The 13852-nt window shown below is 41.8% G+C and overlaps 1 protein-coding gene across 5 annotated transcripts in view; it reads left to right on the top strand.

Annotated features, from left to right (window-relative positions):
* Positions 1-13852, top strand: part of LOC100564981 (protein FAM163A) — a 161063-nt gene that overhangs the window by 122579 nt on the left and 24632 nt on the right. Inside the window, exon 2 of one of the 5 annotated variants that reach the window (XM_062977749.1) lies at positions 2092-2213. The exons of the other annotated variants lie outside the window; for them this stretch is intronic. The gene's annotated coding sequence lies outside the window, so the exon portion shown is untranslated. The remainder of the gene's footprint in view (positions 1-2091; positions 2214-13852) is intronic. 5 annotated transcript variants of the gene reach the window in all.

The raw sequence follows: 13852 nt of genomic DNA, 5'->3' as shown, positions 1-13852 counted from the left end.
ATGTAGTAAATGAATAAATAAATAATTTTAGACTTAAGCTCGCCCAAAGTCTGAAATGACTTGAAGGCACACAACAATAACAATCCTATTTAACTTGACTATCTCGTTGGCCAGAAGCAGGCCCACACTTCCCACTGAAATCCTGATAGGTTTGTGTTGGTTACAATTGTTTTCATTTTTAAATACTGTATTGTTCTTTCATTGTTGTTGTTGTTTTGCACTACAAATAAGACACGTGCAGTGTGCATAGGAATTTGTTCGGGTTTTTTTTAAATGATAATTCGGCCCCTCCACAGTCTCAAGGATTGTGGACCGGCCCTCTGCTTTAAAAGTTTGAGGACCCCTGCTGTGGATTATCTGCCTTGGCATTCTTATATAGCTGTGTGGAAGGGCCTTGAGTCAACACTGCCATATAATCCAGTTCTAATCAGATAATCTGTATTTTATAGGCAGTGTGGAAGAGGTCTAAGTGAACCCTGCCTATCCCCTGGGCACCATAGTGGCTGAGGGGGTTGCTATGACATGCAGTGGGCAGGGCCTAAAGGGGGCAGGGCCTACTCTTCTGACTGGCAGCCAGGAGGAGAATGGCTCTTCCTCATCCTCCCCCCCCCCCCCGCTTTCTAATTGGAGGTGTATGCCTTCCTGTTTGTGTGAGGAGGGAGGGAAGCCCCTCCAAGAAGAACAGCCCTGGCAGCTGGCTCTCTCTCTATCAGCTCTCCTCCACACACTGGGCTCAAGGCAGAGGGGGAAAGGGCGTGCGGCTCTCAATGGTTGCCAGCTGCAAGCCCCACCCTCCATGGCAACTTTTTAAAAAGTTGAGTTAGGCTCCGCACACAGCTGTGAAATCCTCTGGGTAATGTAGTTGTTTCAGTTCCGGGGGCCTCTGCGCATGCGTGGTAAGCAATTTTGTGTTTGGGGGGGGGGGCTTTCTGTTATTTGGACTTTATATTTCTAGGTTTCTTTGATTGAAAGACATAGATTGGATGACTATGTTTTTTGTGACCAAATTTGGTGTGATTTGGTTCAGTAGTTTTGTTGTTTACTCCATGGGGAAAATGCACATTACATGTTTATATATATAGATAGATGTTGGAGAGAGGAAACTTGGAACAAAGTCAAAGCTGTCTTGTGCTCATTGTAAAGATGTACAAAATGTGTCTTAATAGTCCAGTGAATTTTTCTGTCTTAATGAAAAGTTCTATCATAGGATTAGGATATTTTTGTACATGAATATCCTAATCCTATGATAGAACTTTTCATCAAGACAGAATAATTCACTGGATTATTCATCAGCTATGTAATAGTAGAATTTTCCAAAATTTTATGTATTAGTTCAGAACCTGGCATTGTTTAATGTTGTTTTCCATTTAAATACAAATAAACCAAGCTTAACTGCATATGGTTTCTGACTGGGAAGGCAGTTTCTCACTGTATCTATCTACCTCATCACATTGAGAGGGAAAAACATGGGTGACTGTCCCTTTAAGAGTAGAAATTCGCCCCTCTTATATATCAACAATCCTGTTTAGAGTTCTGCCTCCCCACCGCACTTACACTCACACTCACACGTGCAAAATTAAGAGCTGGCAATACATTTATCTTTTACATTCAGCACAAGATCAGTTTTTTAAAATCATGGAAAAACAACAATATCCAAAAACCAAGAGATCTCTTGCCCTGCCCCAAAACCCCTTACATTAAAAGGAGACTGATACCAGTTTAAAACCACTTTCTATGGGATCCTATTGTTCTGCATCAAACCCCATAGGATACTAGGGATTGTTGATGATTGGTCAATGAAACAGGACTGGAAACTTCTGATGGTTCCCTATCCCACCTGTAATTCAGTTGTAAACATAGGAGTAAAACGCAATATGATGTAGGAACTCTGAACACGATTGCTGGCCTGTGTTCAGTGTTCCCTCCTTTCAGGACATTTCTGCCTCTTTTAAACCCTGGAACATGTGATGAGCTCCATGCCTCTCCATGCTTGGGAAGAGACTGAATTGTCTTACCAGGGGGAAATTTCTCAACGTGATGAGGTTGATTGCTGGAGTTCCATCCTTTCATGACACTTTTGCCTCTTTTCAGCCACAGATGGGCTATGCATGACAGCCAGAAGTAGCTCAACTCATCAGATGAGCTCAGTGCCTCTCCATGCTTGAAAAGAAGCTGAAATGTCCTACGACTGGGAAATTTCTCAATGTGATAAGGTAGTATATTTATTCCAAGTCAAGTGGGCAACCTGCATCTCTAAGGTGACGTGCGTCCTATAGCCTTGGCTAATGTGGTGCTTGGCTGAATTTGTAAAGCATTCTGCATACGATCAGTTCAGAATTCTGCAAGAGAGATCTGAATTAATCATAAATTGAAGTGACAGCCCTGGACACTTGCTTGCAGCAGTATTTTCAGCCATGCCAAAAATGTATGGCGGTGCACCAGTCTTTTCAAAGTCTTACATGTCAAACAAGATTGAGGTCTGATTATGATATAACATTGGCAGAGGGTGGATACTATAGAACAGTGGTTCTCAACCTTCCTAATGCCGCAACCCCTTAATATAGTTCCTCATGTTGTGATGACCCCAACCATAAAATTATTTTCATTACTACTTCATAACTGTAATTTTGTTACTGTTATGAATTGTAATGTAAATATCTCAAATGCAGGATTTATTTTCATTCTCTGGACCAAATTTGGCACAATACCCAATACGCCCAAATTTGAATACTGGTAAGGTTGGGAGGAGTTATAGTTAATCTACAATCAAAGAGCATTCTGAACTCTACCAACGATGGAATTGAACCAAACTTGGCACACAGAACGTCCATGAAAATATTAGAAAGATTTAATGGGCACTAGGACATTGCAACCACCAAAGACGCAGGGAGATGTTTACTTTTACTTTAAAGGGTAGCGTAACTTGGCTTAGAATGTATGTAACAGAGGCTTGGATGTTGAAAAACAGTAACAAGTTTATTCAGGTACATAAGCTTAGCGGTTTCAATGTTGCTTCTCACTTAGAGGTACACTTCTTCAGCAGTTACAGTGATAACATGTGATGATACAACTCTCAAAAGAATTATTTCTTCCCTTGAGCAGTTTAAACTTTTTTTCTTCCAACTGTGATGAGTCATGGGCCATGTAGTCCCGTTCATGGCACTGTAGTCCCAGATGAAGAGGAGAACTTGGGTTTTTCACCGTCTCAGTCAGAATTGGAACCTTCCCAGCCAGATTTGGGAACCTTGCACCTGCAAGAGATTTGTCTTCCAGAAATCTGTCAAACAAGCCCTGAGTCTAAATCTCCTGTGTTTTCTCGCCACGAGTTTTGTAAACATCAGAGAGCAGTTCAAGCGGCCTCTCGTAGGAGTGCTAGGATAGCTGCTAAGAATTCAGCTGATTAAGCCTGCTTTCCATGGGAAACCTTAAGGAGTCATGCATCTGGACTCAGAGATTAGCTTTCGTTTCTAGTTCCCCAGAGAACTGCTCTTTGGTGGGAAAACTAGACCCTATTTAGGTGTTTTACCCACAAAGGCATCTTGCGGAGTCAATTCGTCAGCTACTGGAGTGAGTTGTGTGTGGACAGCGCGCTCCGTTTCCAAGCCTCGTTCCTGTTTCAAGCCTTGTTCCTGATTCCAAGCCTTCGCTCCGTTTCCAAGCCTTCGTTCCCGTTTCCAGCCTTGTTTACCTCCACGGACCTTGCCTTGTTTTCCAGGACTCAGCCTTGCCTTGTCTTCCGGATTTTGCCAAGTAATTCCACGGATCTTGTTCTCGCTCCTCGTTCCTTGTTGCCTTGTATCAAGCCTTGTTTCAAGTTATTTCCTAGCCTTGCTCAAGTTCATGGACTAAAGGACCTTGTCATCTCCCCTCACTTTGCCTGGCAAAGTGAGTGTTTCGGTTATTGGATTACAACTTTGGACCTTAATATTTCATATTGGACATTGTTTCTTTGGACTAATTTTGACCTTTCCTGAAAGGTCTAATTCTGGACTATTTTCTACACTTGTTTTTATTAACTTTATATACTCCTTCAATAAAGATATTAGATAGATTCTGGCCTCTGTGTATGGTTATTGGTGCCCTGCAGCCGGGTCGTGACACCAACTGATGTTCTTAATTCAACTGATCACTACAGATCCAACTGGGATTTCTTTCCCTTTATCACTCAGACTCCATTACTAACTTAAATAAGTCACTTGACCTATTTAAAATGACTCAAACTAGAGATCTGAACTTCCCTGGTTCTCACTACCTTAGAATCAGTCTTCCCTGTGATTCTCTGATCACAGACTGACTCTCTTTTCAAAATCTGCTCTCTCTTACCAAATGGCAGTTGGCTCTGCCTATGTTTCTATGGCAACCTGCCTCAGAATGCTGAGCTGGCTACCATCCCCCACGCACTGATAACTCTAATACTTACCCATTCCAAACATATACCTATAATTAAACATAACAACTGCAAACCAAAATTTACACTTCACCACAGGCACTGACCTTGTGTTTTGGAGTTATAGTTCACCTACATCCAGAGAGCACTGTGGACTCAAACAATGATGGATCTAGACCAGTGATTCCCAAAGTGGGCGCTACCGCCCCCTGGTGGGCGCTGCAGTGATACAGGGGGGCGGTGATGGCCACAGGTGCATTTTTTTGTATTACATACGTTGTATGTAAATAGTTTCATAATTTCAAACTTCAATGTTTCAAATTTACATCTTTATTTACTATATTTTATAAAAAAGGTAAAAACATTAATACATATATCTTTTTGTTTAATTGCTATTAAACATTTTTAAAAAGTCTTTTTCCAGGGGGCGCTGAGTAATATTTTTTCTGGAAAGGGGGCGGTAGGCCAAATAAGTTTGGGAACCACTGATCTAGACCAAACTTGGCACAAATACTCAATATGCCCAAATGTGGACACTGGTGGAATTTGAGGAAAATAGACCTTGATATTTGGGAGTTGTACTTGCTAGGATTTATACTTCACCTACACTCAAAGAGCCCCTCAAACCCTACTAATGATAGAATTGGCAAATTGGGCTTTTGGTGGGAGGATTCGCCATCTGTTTCCAAAAAGGAAGAGAAGGACAGGCGAAGAGATCTTCAGTCTTCTCTGCCAAAGGGGTTCTTAAGACCATCAGAAATATGTGTTTTCTGATGGTCTTTGGTGACCCCTCTGACACGGCCTCACGACCACCCCCCCCCCCCCGGGTCCCGACCCTCAAGTTGAGAAGCACTGCTATAGAGTCAGAAAAAAATGAAAGAAGGTCTTTGTCCTTCTTTCTGCTGCCCTATGGACACAAGGTAAATCTCTAAAATTGTTTCCCTTAATGTACATGACAGAAAAGGTGAAGGGGTGTGAACTACTTTCCCAAGAGCACTGTAAAGATGATTTTACCTGTTTCAAATAGGTGTACTTCCATCAACCTCTGGGTAATCAAACTTTGCCCTACAAACTTTCAATTTTATCTGCTTGCACAAGAAAAAAGGGGGTTAGGAACTCTAAAAACAAACACATATCTTACAAAAGTGGGCTTCTGATGAGAATGGAGATCCACAGACCATCAGTCTGACTTGATCGTTGGCCCCATTACAAATCCCTTTGTTCCGGTGCTCAGAGACCTATTTCTTTTTAAAATGAAAAAGAAAAGAGGAATCTCACTTGGGAATTCAACATATTACAAAATGTCTCGAGGCAAGAGTGAATTTACTTACAGAACTGGCAGCAAATCTATTTGTCCACTTTCATCTAAAAGATAGAAAGAACATGGGGGGGGGGGAGTGCTCTTCTTTACTAGTGGGGGGTAATGCTTTTAGGTCTCTTTTTTAAAAAAAAACTGGATTCTTGAAAGGAAAGATGTCAAACAATTCATAAATGTATTTTGGTAGCACTTCGACTGTACAATATTTCAACTAACCCCCAAGAATTAAATATGTGGTTCTGTTGTATACTTTTCCCCTCCAAAATCTCATTCTTTAAAGGGAACTTCAGCTTCAAATGGAGTCAATTATAAACATTTTGAAAATGTTTATAATTATGTACACATATCTTAAGGGATGTCACATAGGCCCCTTCCATACAGCTGAATAAAATCCCACATTATTTGCTTTAAACTGGGATATATGACAGTGTGGACTCAGATAACCCAGTTCCAAGCAGAGATTGTGGGATTTTCTGCCTGATATTCTGGGTTATATGGCTGTGTGGAAGGGCCCATAGAAGATGGAGTAAGCTTATCTTCCACTACTGAAATTTATATGCTTTTCATTCTTTTTATTCTAGGCTTACCCCTTAGCCACTAAGGGTCCTTCCAGACAGGCCCTATATCCCAGGATCTGATCCCAGGTTTTCTGTTTATTCCAGATTATCTGGCAGTGTGGATTCATATAATCCAATTTAAAGTGGAAAACCTGGGATCAGATCCTGGGATATAGGGTCTGTCTGGAAGGGCCCTAAATGACCATCTTGCGAAAAAAAGCTGGGGAGCAGACTGTAAAAACAGAGTCAGGCAGATCCCATGTGCAATAGACAATCCAAACCAGCTAAAATATCTTACTTGAGTTATCAAGAATTAGCAATTTGTGACTCTTGGGAGTATGGATCGCAACTCTCATCATTCAGAGCTATTGGCTAAACAGCGCTGGAGTGGTAGGAGTGGCAGTCCCAACAACATCTGAAGGACTGCACTTTTTCCATCTCTACCTTATATGTTGGAGAAACATAGAGTTGGAATAGCTCTGAACAGTTGCCTGTTCCAACCTCTTGCTGATCCAAGAAGTCCACAGCTTTGGTATCTCCAACAGATGGCTATCCAAACTATGTTTCAAAACTTCCAATGAAGAAGAATCCAACACTTTCCATGGAAGTCTGTTCTAGTATAGGTAAAGGTTTTCCCCTGACATTAAGTCATGTCTGGCTCTGGAGGTTGGTGCTCATCTCCATTTCTAAGCGGAAGAGCAGGCGTTGTCCGTAGACACCTCCAAGGTCATGCGGTCGGCATGACTGCATGGAGCACCATTAATTTCCCGCCAGAGCGGTACCTATTGATCTACTCACATTTGCATGTTTTCAAGCTGCTAGGTTGGCAGAAGCTGGGGCCAGCAGCGGGAGTTCACCCCACTCCCCGGATTCAAACTACCAACCTTTCAGTCAGCAAGTTCAGCAGCTCAGTAGTTTAACCCTCTGCACCACCAGGGGCTCTGTCTGTTCTACTGTCATACTGTTTGCACTGTCAGGTTCTTCCTAATGCATAATCAGAAGCACATTTCTTGTAACTTCAATCCACAGGATTATGCTGTACCTTCTGGGGTACTAAGAGGATATATCCTTAAGATATTTGTAGATCGTTATAAATTACTGTATATTCTCGAGTATAAGCCTAGTTTTTCAGCCCTTTTTTAGGACTGAAAAAGTCCCTCTCAGCTTATACTCGAGTGAGGGTCCTGGTTGGCTTATACTCGAATATATATGGTACATTTATTATTTTTCTCTATTATTATTGATAAGGTAAAGGTAAAGGTTTCCCCTGACATTAAGTCCAGTCATGTCTGACTCTGGGGGTTGGTGCTCATCTCCATTTCTAAGCCGAAGAGCCTGTGTTGTCTGTAGACACCTCCAAGGTCATGTGGCTGGCATGACTGCATGGAGGGCTGTTACTTTCCGCCAATAGCGGTACCTATTGATCTACTCACATTGGCATGTTTTTGACCTGCTAGGTTGGCAGAAACTGGAGCTAACAGCGGGCGCTCACTCTGCTCCCGGGATTTGAACCTGGGACCTTTTGGTCATCAGGTTCAGCAGCTCAGTGCTTTAACACACTTCGCCACCGGGGCTCCCACTTTTTTTAAAATTGGTATTATTACATTTATTATTTTACTCTATTACTATTGTTAGTATTACATTTATTTTACACTATTTTTATTATTATTAATACAGTAGAGCCTCACTTATCTAACATAAACATAAACAGGCTGGCAGAATGTTGGATAAGCGAATATGTTGGATAATAAGGAGGCATTAAGGAAAAGCCTATTAAACATCAAATTAGGTTATGATTTTACAAATTAAGCACCAAAACATCATGTTATACAACAAATTTGACAGAAAAGGTAGTTCAATACGCAGTAATGCTATGTAGTAATTACTGTATTTACAAATTTACCACCAAAATATCACGATGTGTTGAAAACATTGACTACAAAAATGCGTTGGATAATCCAGAACGTTGGATAAGCGAGTGTTGGATAAGTGAGACTCTACTGTACATTTTTTATTTCACTCTGATATTATTATTGTTATTATTGTTGTTGTTATGAGTCCCCCTGGGGGAGAAGAGCGGTATATAAATTAAATAAGTAAATAAATAAATTACATTTATTATTTTACTTTATTATTATTAAAAGGATATATAAGGGCATTTACATTGAAGAAGATGAGAATAATGATTTAATCAGAGTTGGACAGTCTTATCTTAGAGTTTTATGTAAATATTCAAAAACTTTTAACCTACCGATGCCTCGATTAATGTAATTTTATTGGTTTTTATTTTTATTTCTGAAATTTACCACTCTCGGCTTATACTTGAGTCAATGTTTTCCCAGCTTTCTTGTGATAAAATTAGGTGCCTCGGCTTATATTCGGGTCGGCTTATACTCGAGTATATACGGGTACCTCTCAGTCTTTTGTTTCCCAGGGTAGACAAACAGCTGTGTTCTTCATGAGGCTTGCTTTACATGCTCTACCATAGGAACATAGATTCCTTAACCCCAACTTTTCAGCCTCTGAAGTTTCTTAATTTCAAAGTGATTTTACCCCAAATGTTACCATATGACCTGCAGGGAGAAGGAGGTGTCACTAGTGTGATTTTTGCCCTGTGCAGCCAGGCCATCTTGATCCTTGGCCCTCTCTTTTCTGTTGCATTGGCAGAGAGATGCAGAGTTGGAGCTGAGGCTTCGGAGTCTTGGGTTAGCACTCTGATTACTCCTCTCTGTGGGATAAGGCGGAACAGCACAATATATGAAAAATAAAACGTATGACTCATAACTCAGCAATCACTCCTGAAGATTTTATAATCAAATGAATTTGACAATATCACACAACTGGGAGTCTTAATATTAGATATACTAAAAGTCCCTTAGAAAGGTAGCAAGAAAAAGGCTCTTTTAGACAGTCGAAAGAAATATGGTTTCTTGCAGGGCTGTAGCCAAGGGGGAGGGAGTTAGGGGTTCAACTCCCCCCCCCTCAAAAAAAATTTCAGGTTTAAAAAAATGGGTTTACTCGTGGATTTTAACTGATTAACCAAATCCCCATGAGTGTCCACTGAAATTTATCTGTCTTGAGTATCTACTGAAGTTTATCGATGGAGCCTGATTTCTAAATTGTTTTGCGTTATGGAACTACTCTTCATGATTCGCAAAAAAAAAAAAAGGTTTCAACGCCCCCTCCCCCATTTTTTTTTTTTGCTATGGCCCTGGTTTCTTGTGACAAAGCTCCTTGGGCTTTTCGAGTTGTTGTTGCATCCTCCTTTTTGTGGGCTATTTGTAACAGTTTCCTGGATTTGCACAAAACTTTTCTAAAGCTGTTTAAAACTGGGGCATCCTTGGTTGAAGCGGTCCTCTGGCTGGCAAGTTGGTCTCCTCTCTGGTTTTTACATTATTTCCATAGTCTTAGTGCCATACTGCACAAGTGCTATTTCAACAATTCACTGATACACTATAACTGTAAAAATGTAAAAAGGAGTGAAGGTTCCTCTCCGCTCAAATAAAAAGAAACCCATTTCAGTAGAGAGCAGAGGAAATTGCAAATGATGCTAGGAATGACAAGGAAATAGTATGAGACATCAGAAGCATCATTTCATTTGTGTTGTCGAAGGCTTTCATGGCCGGAATCACTGGGTTGCTGTGAGTTTTTCGGGCTGTATGACCATATTCCACTAGCATTCTCTCCTGATGTTTCGCCTGCATCTGTGACTGCCATCTTCAGAGATTCTCTTGCTAGTGAGGCAAGTGGGGTGTTGTTAGGGATTCCTCTTCTTCAGAAGAGGAAGGGGAGCAAGAAAGTGTTCATGAATCTGAGGGTGAGTTGGAATCTGAGGAGGAGATTTTGCATGTACCCACATTTCAGGAGAGGCGAAAGGAAACAGAGCAGAGACGTTGCTTAGCTATAATAGCTGCCAGAAATGCTGCTGAGTAATTAGGAACTGCCCTAGCAGCTGTGAGGGGACCCAGGGCTATAAAGCAGAAGCAGGTGCAGCCAGCTCTTGCTGGTAACAAACTGACTCTAATGCCTTCGCTCCCCGTGTGCCTGCTCCAAGTCTGCATCTGGATTTATTGCTGTTTCTTTGTCTGAAGTAAGATTGCTATTTGATTTGGGGCTGTATCAGAGACTAAGAACTGCGTTTGCCCTAAGACTTCCTTGTTTTCTTTTGCATTATTCAACTGAGTGTGCTGTACTTTATGTTTTGCTGAAGTAAAGCAGTTTTCATTTACTTACCACAGTGTCTTAAGGCTGTTCTTGCAAGACAAAACAGGACAGGTGTATATATACCTGTGGAATGTCCAGGGTGAGAGAAAGAATCCTGGTCTGTTTCAAACAAGTGTGAATGTAGCAAGCTTGATTAGTATTCAGTAGCTTTGCAGCTGCAAAGTCAATCAGTGAGGGTATATTATTTACATAGCGGTAGCCTGGCTATGAAGTACTTTAGTCATATAATGAGAAGACAGGACAGCTTGGAGAAGATCATGATGCTGGGGAAAATGGAAGGAAAAAGGAAGAGGGGCTGACCAAGGGCAAAATGGATGGATGATATCCTTGAAATGACTGGCTTGACCTTGAGGGAGCTGTGGGGGGCTACAGCCGACAGGGAGCTCTGGCGTGGGCTGGTCCATGAGGTCACGAAGAGTCAGAAGCGATTGAACGAATAAACAACAAACAATCTGGCTGTTGTGCCTGGAGGCATCTTTGTTTGGGAGATGTTAACTGGCACTTGGTTGTTGTCTGAAATTCCCCTGTTTCTAAGTGTTATTCTTTATTTATTGTCTTGAGTCTGGTGTTTTTTCATACTGGTAACCAGATTTTGTTCATGGTTTCCTCCTTTCTGTTAAAATTGTCCACATGCTTGTTGTGGATTTTAATGGCTTCTCTGTGTAGTCTGACATGATGGTTGTCAGAGTAGTCCAGCATTTCTGTATTCTCATTTAATTTCTTTAAAATAGTAAATACAGTAAAAAAAATACCCAAATCTCCCACTATATTTGTTCTACATGAATTGCCAGATTTTCATTACAAATGCAGCAACTTGCCATTTGTGTGCATCCCTTTTAGTGACATGTTGTTCAAATCTGCCATGTCCCCTTAGCATTGCAAAGCCTGTTTTAGAACAGGTCATACCATGCTCTCCTGGCCCCATGCTCACCCTGTCCACTTGCCTCCTAAGGCCCAAGAGCTGAACTTGTAGCAGGTGTTTCAATATGGGGACCTCAGGCATGATGACTCTTCATCTGCCCTTGGTGCCCACTCTTGCCAGAATAATCTCTTTCCCTTAGAGGAAGAAAAGATTTGGATACGTGCTTAGGGAAAAGCGCAAGAGAAGTAATGAAACACATTGGCTGCAGCCCAGGGCCTTAGCCTTTGGGCTGGGCAGCTGCTGTGCTTGCCAAGGCACCACTTTTGCTCTAATGCAGTCCAACTCAGACTGGATCTGTGCCCAGCTGTGCCCATGTAGTCATCTGCAAAGTGTGCCACAGGGCGGAGATTTCATTGAGAACTGAACAAGAGGGGAATGATGAAGTCATTTCAGTGTAATTAACAAAAGGGATGGTTTGGCACCATCAGGCCCAACTGCTGTTTTGTCCAGGGGCTTTCTTTCTATTGACAGATACCCTTTAGGATTTCTCTGCTGAACTGAATTAAACTTGGCACCATAGCCATCTTGGCTAGGACCACCCAGTACTGTATAGTTCAAGGGGCTCTGGTAGCAGCCCGTGAACAAGAGACTTACAGTTGGCCGTATCAACAACCACATCGAATACTCTTTGGGAAATGGCTGTTTTGGGAGAAGACTGGTAACATTCCTACCATATGTGCCAAATTAATATGTTATCATATTAGGACCGGGCTGTGGTGCAGGCTGGAAAGCAAGCCAGCTGCAACAAATCAACAAATCATTCTGACCAAGAGGTCATGAGTTCGAGGACTGCGTCTTGTCTCTGTCTCTGTTCTATGTCATGGCATTGAATGTTTACCTTTATGTGTGCAATGTGATTCGCCCTGAGTCCCCTTCGGGGTGAGAAGGGCAGAATATAAATGCTGTAAATAAATAAATAAATAAATTATCAGCATGCCAGAATGTTTAGCAGTTACACAAATGATCAGCCACTGCCAGAAAGGACAGAGAGTTTCATCCATGCTGATGATCGTGCCATCACTGCCCAAGCAGGGAGATTTGAAATGGTGAACAGAAGTTCTCTGAAGCTTTAAGTCAGGGGTCCCCAAACTAAGGCCCGGGGGCCGAATGCGGTCCATCGAAGCCATTTATCCGGCCCCCACGGCACAAGGGCAGAAGGGGTCTCTTCTTCTCTTACAACCCTTATTATTATTATTATTATTATTATTATTATTATTATTATTATTATTATTATTATTAACATTGAGGCTGGGTGGACATCTGTCAGGGGCAATACTAATGGCTTTTGGTGCACAAAGGCAGAAGGGGATAGAACTAAATGGCCCAAGGGGTCTCTTCCAACCCTCTTTATTATTATTATTATTATTATTATTATTATTATTAACATTGAGGCTGGGTGGCCATCTGTCAGGGATGCTTTGCTTGTGCTTTCGGTGCACAAAGGCAGAAAGGGATTGGACTCAATGGCCCAAGGGGTCTCTTCCAACCCTTATTATTATTATTATTATTATTATTATTATTATTATTATTATTATTATTATTATTAACATTGAGGCTGGGTGGCCATCTGTCAGGGATGCTTTGCTTGTGCTTTCGGTGCACAAAGGCAGAAGGGGATTGGACTCAATGGCCCAAAGGGTCTCTTCCAACCCTCTTTTTTATTATTATTGTTGTTATTATTATTATTAATTATTATTATTGCTCGGTGGCCAACTATAGTCCGGCCCTCCAACGGTCCGAAAGATCATGAACTGGCCCCCTGTTTAAAAAGTTTGGGGACCCCTGCTTTAGGTGCTCTTATTGCCTATTACAGGGAAAACCATCTGATCCCTAATCCATCTAAAACGCAGAGTTGTGCTTTTCACCTTAAGAATAGACAAGCATCTCCAGCTCTTAGGATTACCCGGAAAGAAATTCCAATGGAGCATTGCAGCCCACCAAAATACTTGGGAGTTACCCTGGACCGTACTCTGACTTATAAGAAGCACTGCTTGACTATCACGCAAAAAGTGGGCGGTAGAAATAACATACGAAAGCTGACTGGCACAACCTGGGGATGTGGTTTTTAATGAGACATGCCGCAGGATGTCTACGCCCCAGACTACTGGCATTGCACCACCTGACATCCACCGGGAAGTAGCAGCCAACAATGAAAGGATCAACGCATTGACATCTCCGGCCCATCCCCTGTTCCGATATCAGCCAGCCTACCAATGCCTTAAATCAAGAAATGGCTTTCTAAGATCTACAGAGATACTCGCAGGAATACCTCAACAAGCGAGAGTCCAAAGGTGGCAGGCTAAAATCCGAAACCTCAATCAGTGGCTGATGCCAGATGATAAACTCCTTCCTGGGCACACAGAAGACTGGGCGACTTGGAATGCGCTGAAAACCATTCTGGCACCACGAAATGCAGAACCAACCTTAAGAAATGGGGCTACAAA

This window comes from Anolis carolinensis, chromosome 4, assembly GCF_035594765.1.
Source record: "Anolis carolinensis isolate JA03-04 chromosome 4, rAnoCar3.1.pri, whole genome shotgun sequence".
NCBI classification, from domain to species: domain Eukaryota; kingdom Metazoa; phylum Chordata; class Lepidosauria; order Squamata; family Dactyloidae; genus Anolis; species Anolis carolinensis.
This window is presented reverse-complemented; position numbering and strand designations above follow the sequence as displayed.